Genomic DNA, 6612 nt, shown 5'->3' with positions numbered 1-6612 from the left:
GTCCAAGTCGCTGATGAAGACATTGAAGAGTATCGGTCCAAGGACCGAGCCCTACGGGACCCCACTGCCCACACCCTTCCAGGTCGATACCGACCCATGCACCGTGACTCTCTGGGTGTGACCCTCCAGCCAATTCGCCACCCACCGGACTGTGTAGTCATCCAAGTCATAGCCTCTTATCTTGTTCACCTGTATGGTGTGGGATACCATATCGAAGGCCTTCCTGAAGTCTAAGTAAACGATGTCAACCCCTACTCCTGCATCCAGGTGTCTTGTAACCTGGTCATAAAAAGAGACTAGATTAGTCAGGTGTGATCTACCTGCTACCAACCGGTGCTGGTTTCCCCTCAGCAAAATTTTTCCTGCCGGGCTCTCGCAAATGTGAGCCTTGATAATTTTTTTCAAAGACTTTGCCAAGGATGGAGGTGAGACTGACTGGCCTATAGTTGCCAGGGTCCTCCTTCCTCCCCTTCTAGAAAATGGGGACCACATTGGCCCTTTTCCAGTCCTCCGGGACCTGGCCTGTGCGCCGTGAGTGCTCAAATACTCCCGCCAGTGGCTGCGTAATGACGTCAGCCAGTGCCTTCCATACCCTCAGATGGAGCTCCTCCGGGCCTAGGAACACTGAGGCAAAGAACTCATTGAGGAGTTCAGCCTTGTCCCCTCTGTCTGTCACCAATTGCTTCTGCCCCTTTAGCAGAGGTCCTATTCCTCCCTGGGCCTTCCTTTTACTCCCTATATATCTAAAAAACATTTGTTTGTTATCCTTTACTTGGGTTGCCATCCTCAGCTCCATGGTAGCTTTGGCCCGTCTAACTGCCTCCCTACAAGCGCGAGCAGAGGAGGTATACTCCTCTTTAGTAATCTCTCCCCATTTCCACTTTTTATATGCCCCCCTTTTTAGCCCGTAGGCTGCTCTGGATTTCTCTGGTCAACCAAGGAAGCCTCTTGGCCCCTTTACCCCTTTTTCCCTGCATTGGGATCGTCTCCCTCTGTGCCTGAAGGATCACTTCCTTAAGGCACAGCCACCCTTCCTGGGCTCCCATTTCTTCAAAACTCCTACAATGCAGTGCATCCTTGACTAAACGCCTGAGTTAATTGAAATCAGCTTTGCTAAAGTCTAGCACTTTCACCCTACTAGTTACCTTACCCACTCGATGTCTTATGATGAATTCTATTATTTGGTGATCACTGTCCTCCAGGTGACTACTGATCTGTAGGTCCCCTACCATATCATCCCCCATTGCCAATACCAGGTCCAGTAAGGCATTCCCCCTAGTGGGACCATGTACCTCTTGCGTCAGGTGGAGGTCCTGTACACAGGATAGGAACCTGTGTGAACGGTGGGACTTTGCTGTCTGCGTCTCTCAGCAGATGTCTGGGTAGCTTAGGTCCCCCATGACTACCGCCTCCCTAGTTTTTATGGTCTCCGAGAGTTGCCTCAGGAGCCCCGAATCTAGTTCTTCCCCTTGGTGTGGGGGTCTGTAGCAGACCCCTACCACCAAGTCCCTTTTTCTCCTTGCCCTCCATGTAACCTAACCCACAATCCTTCTGCTTTCTCCTCCTCCGATTTTTCCGTTTTTTGATAAGGGTCGATGTATATCGCTCATTGACATTACTCTTCTTATGTTGTTTTGGTTTTAAGGTTTTACCTTTTTGATGTTGCAGCCTGATTATAATTGTGGTGGATCCCCTTCTCCTCTCCCCAAAGGGAGGCCTCTTCCCCCATAAGATTCCCTCTTAGCACAGTGGCCCTTCCACTGCCAGTTGGAAGCTCCCCCCCACCTCATACATGTACCGCCTTGGACGTCATGAAAAGGCAGAGGCAGTCTCCTCTATCCAGTGTAGCGGAGTTTTTGTTTTCAGTTACGCTGTCGCATGTGGAGGTGAACCCAGCAGTGCAAAAATGAAGGGGAAGGCACTCAAGTCACCTTTCCACTCCAGGACTGCCCGGCCAAGAACTGAGGAGGCTGTGTGCTAGTCTGAGTGGCCTTTGTCCTTCATGTGTAAGTGAACCCAATGCATGATTCAATCCCCAGAAACAAAGTTCTTGAAGGAAAGAGGGGAAGTATGAGTTTGTTTCCATAGTCTATCAGTCTGGAAAGTTAATTTGCATTGTTACATATTACCCTAATCACAAGCTGTGTCATTCTACCAGATGGGAAATGGAGCTGAAGGCAGTACCACCCAGGGATGCATTGTGCACCTCTCCATCCCGAAGCACTGAGTGGTTATGTAATTACTAGGCTAGTACATGTTTCTGACACCTTTGTTTGTGAGCAAGGGCATTTATGCTGGCTTCATTCTCTTCTACCTGAAACAGTCTCTTCAGGGAGGGGTAGGGAGCAGTACATATTTAACAGCCAGAACTGAAGCCATAAAACATTCACAAGAGTGAAGCTGTCTCAGCAGGGTTACCCCCTCACACCATCTCAGTCTCTTTTATGCAGCACAACAAACCCTTGTATTGCCTCCTACCTCCATGAAGCTGTCTGTAGGATGCCATGATTGTGCATCGATAATAAATTACTACTCATGTAAGCAAGAGACACTCTTAAGCCCCTCTCCATACCCAGCAGGGTATGCCTTGAATTCACTTGGAAAGCTATTTAGCAAATAGCCAATGGAGATCAGGGAGTGGTCCTTTCCCATAAGGCCTGGAGTGAGGATATATTAAACTGAGTTGTGGAGAGCTTGAATCTAGTGAAGACACGATAGGATCAGAAGTGTTACTGGAGACTGTGATTAGCTGTGTGGCCAGGTGAGCTTTCATTCCAGAAAGTTGTTTGGTTTTTGTTTTGTTTTGTTTGTTTTTTTCTGTATAGTCTTTAACAAGTTAAGTGAAAGGCATCTTGTTGCATCTGCAGTCTTTTCTGTGAGACCTTTAAGCAACCAAAGCTTGGATTCTTAACTACCTAATGTTATGCACATGTTTCTCTTCCTTAAGCCTGATGGAGCTTGAAAAGCTTTTAAGTAATTGCTCTGGATATTTTGAAATAGTCTCCTTCACACCAAACACTTCAAGGAGCCCCTTTCCTGAGAGTGCCTGAGGAGAAGAGCAGCTTTATTTCTTAGAGAATGAAGCAAAATGTGATAACTGCATTTGCTGCACTAAGAAACTGAGAGCTGCTCATGATTAGGAGTTAATGAAGTAAGAAATCTTCTGGGCTTGTGTTATTTCTTGCTAGAGCTGCTGGGCCCTGAGACTGGTCTAGATTCACAGTTTACAAGACTGCGTGGGTGTACTGCATGCAGTACGTCTGGAGTGATTATCGCTACACCCAGTTGATCAGTGGTTGACTAGAGATTGCTGCAGTTTTAAGTGAAGTATACCAAAGTAGCCTCATCTGAGAGACTGTCCAGGGTAACAGCTGACCTGAGGAAGACCTAGCATTAAGAGTTAGTTAGCAAATCCAATTTGCACTCTGTAAAAATGGTTTATCATAATATAAATCATTTCCCAGTATGGGCTATAACACTCATCAAAACAGCAAACAGCTAGTTAGATCTCTGTTGTTAATATGAAGCTGGCTCCTCAGTGAATTCATGTGTGCATGGCTCTGGCTCTGCCTACCCAGTGAACTCAAACCAAACCCTCACCAGTTACCACTGGGATTTATTTCTGGTCCCCAGGGTACAATGGGAAATTCCTTCTTCCCCCCCTGTAGGAGAGTACCTCTAACTGCACTTGTTTTTTGGATTAGCCCAGACTGTTACATCAATAACTATCCTTATCTCAGTAATCTGGCAGTATTTCCCCTGAGTTGGACCTTCTCCCAACAGGATCAACTACCAGAACTGGAAATCAGTGCAGGTGAGAGCTCCAAATGCTTGGTCAACACCGTTATTCTAATAAACCATTAGTGGACGTTACGGTGCTTAAATACTTCTGAGGATGCAGGCCTCAGTTCTTAAGTGTTCAAGCTTCATGCCAGTTATTAGAACAAAAGTGCTGCTGCCATTCCAGGAAGACTACCATAAAGTGACCTGCTCTACTTCTACCCTGATCAGTGCAGTCAGATCTGATGGCCCCAATACCAAATATGCTACAAACTGCTGTGTATTAGTTAGGTAATTTTATTTGGAGACATGCAGCACATGGGGAGAAGTATAGGAAAGGGGCATTGAGATTCCAGATGAAAGAGCTAATAGTCCCAGTATCTAAGAAGTGATGGCATGGCACAGCAGTGTGACAGCACCTACAAACTGTTGGCATGAACTAAAAACTACAGCCTATTAGCTCTGCTTGTGAAAACACAAACTGAATGGGAAGAATACAGTAGGTGTAACTTAATATAGCTCTTTAAGAAATAATCACCTGGTTTATTTAATATCAAAGGCATCTGCCTCGTTTCTGCTTTTGTATTTTGTGTTTGCTTTCTGTGACACAGGTAGTCTTGGTCTTGGACAGGAGCTTTCAGGTGTTTTAGACACCTTTGTGATCAATCTCAATTCTCTCTCTCTCTCTCTGAGACTAAGTAGACACAGTCAAAAAACCCAAGGCTGAATTGATAAGCAGGTAGCTTATCCTGCTGGCTTAGACAGATGGGTTTGCTCCCTGAAGAACTCCTCAGTCACTTGGAGCGGCAAAGTGCTATGAAGAAAGTATAGGAACAGTGTGGCCCACAGTCCAAGCACCCTTAAACCAGGCCGCCTTGTATGGCAGGGACTCCTGGAAAGAAGCTGGACATTCAGCTGGCAAAGCAAATAAAACTCTGGCTTGCATCTAGCCAGGTTAGACTAACTGGCATCTCAAGCAAGACCCAAGAAGTCATCCTCCCACTTTACTCAGCCTTGGTGAGGCAGCAGCTGGGATACTGCATCCAGTTCTGGGCTCCACACTTTAGAAAAGATGTGGAGAAGCTTGAGGGAGTCCAGAGGAGAGCCATGTGCATGATTAGAGGCCAAGAGAACAGGCCTTATGAGGAGAGGCTGAGAGGCACAGGACTCTTCAGCCTGGAGAAGTGAAGGTTCAAGGGGGACTTGATGGCAGCCTATAAGTATATAAGGGGTGTGCACCAGGAACTGGGAGAATGTCTGTCTGTTCACCAGGGCATCCCAAGGGAAGATGAGGTCTAACAGTCACAGACTGCTGGAAGACTGTTTTACACTGGACATAACAAATCATCTTTACCATGTGAGTCTCCAGAGTCTGAAATAGACTTCCCCAGAAGTGGTGCAAGCACCTACTTTGGATACCTTCAAGAAAGGCCTGGATGTTTATCTTGCTGGGGTCATCTGCCCCACAGCTGACTTCCTGCCCCTTGGACAGGGGGCTGGACCTGATGATCTCATAAGGTCCCTTCCAGCCCTAATGTCTATGAACCATGAAGCCATTCCCAGTGCTTTTTTTTTTTCTTCAAACTCCTCCCTTCTATGCTCAGAAAATCCTTGCATTCAACCCAGCCTCTGGGGTAGGACATTCCCTTCCCTCCCTCTCAGTCATAATCTTGCTCCACCCACCTGTTGTGGGGTCCTGCAGAAGCAGGAACAAAGTCCTTGAGGAAGGCCTGACTTGGTGGCATAGGCCCATGGCTCTTGCTTTTCATATTAAAGGTTATGCGTTTGACTCCTGGGGTGAAAAATGGCTGTACTTTTAAATGTGTTGCCTGTGACAGCAGAGGACTGGAGACTGCCCTGGGGGGGTCTCTCCTAGTCTTGTGTTTCCATGGCTGTAGCAGAAGGCTCTGTGTGTCTGGTCTCTGGGGCTAAGGACAGACATTCAGAAATGCTGAGCCTGAATTGATTCAACCTTTGCCAGTTAGTCTAACCTGGCTAGGCTGAACTGGTTTGTAACCATCCAGACATCCCCTCTGGACTGAAGAAATGCAGGCACATGCCTGCAGTGGCTCAGGCTAGAAGCTGGAGGGGTGCTAGAGTAGCCCGCCCCTCCCTTCTACAAGGGTGGGGGGGGGGGGGGGGTGTGGCCAGGCCCAGGCCAGACTCTCTGATTAGGGAGGGGTGTAAGTCCCCCCCCTGCCTGCACCATCCCAGGCTCTTCCCTGCTCATGGGGTGACAGTGTTGCTGGACCACAGCCCCAGGCTAGCGCTCTGAGGCAAAGCGGGTGTGTGCAGTGCATGCATCTGTTGATGATATGGAGCTTTTCAATTTCTCTCTCCCTGCTTTTTAATACTGTCTGCAGCAACCTGACAGGCAAGCAAGCCAGCAGGGTTTATCTTACAGTATTTATCACCCCATCAGCAAAACAGTATCCTCTCTCCATTACAGATTCACAGAAGTTTAGGGCTGGAAGGGATCTCATGAGAGCATTGGGTCCAGCCCCCCTGCTCTGGGCAGGAAAGTTCAAGCTCTTGAACAGCTGTTTCCAAAAAGGGACTTTACTAGCTGACCTGTTGATTAGCTGCAAAAAGCCCTAACCAGTCACTGGTCTGTCTGCCTGTCCTAGTGACATTGGAGACATACCCAGATGCCTCTCAGCATTAGCTAGCATACCACATACCTAGGGTCCATGGGGCTGTGGTCTGTGCTGTGGGAGATGAGAGGAAGGGAGGAAGGGATTCCTGTTTGAGCAATGAGCAGCAAGGTGAGGGGTAAGGCAGGGGAAGCCAGGCAGATGCTGCTGTGCCTGCAGTCTATGCCCGAGCTCTGTC

Source organism: Alligator sinensis, unplaced genomic scaffold (assembly GCF_000455745.1).
Source record: "Alligator sinensis unplaced genomic scaffold, ASM45574v1 scaffold311_1, whole genome shotgun sequence".
NCBI lineage: Eukaryota > Metazoa > Chordata > Crocodylia > Alligatoridae > Alligator > Alligator sinensis.
This window is presented reverse-complemented; position numbering follows the sequence as displayed.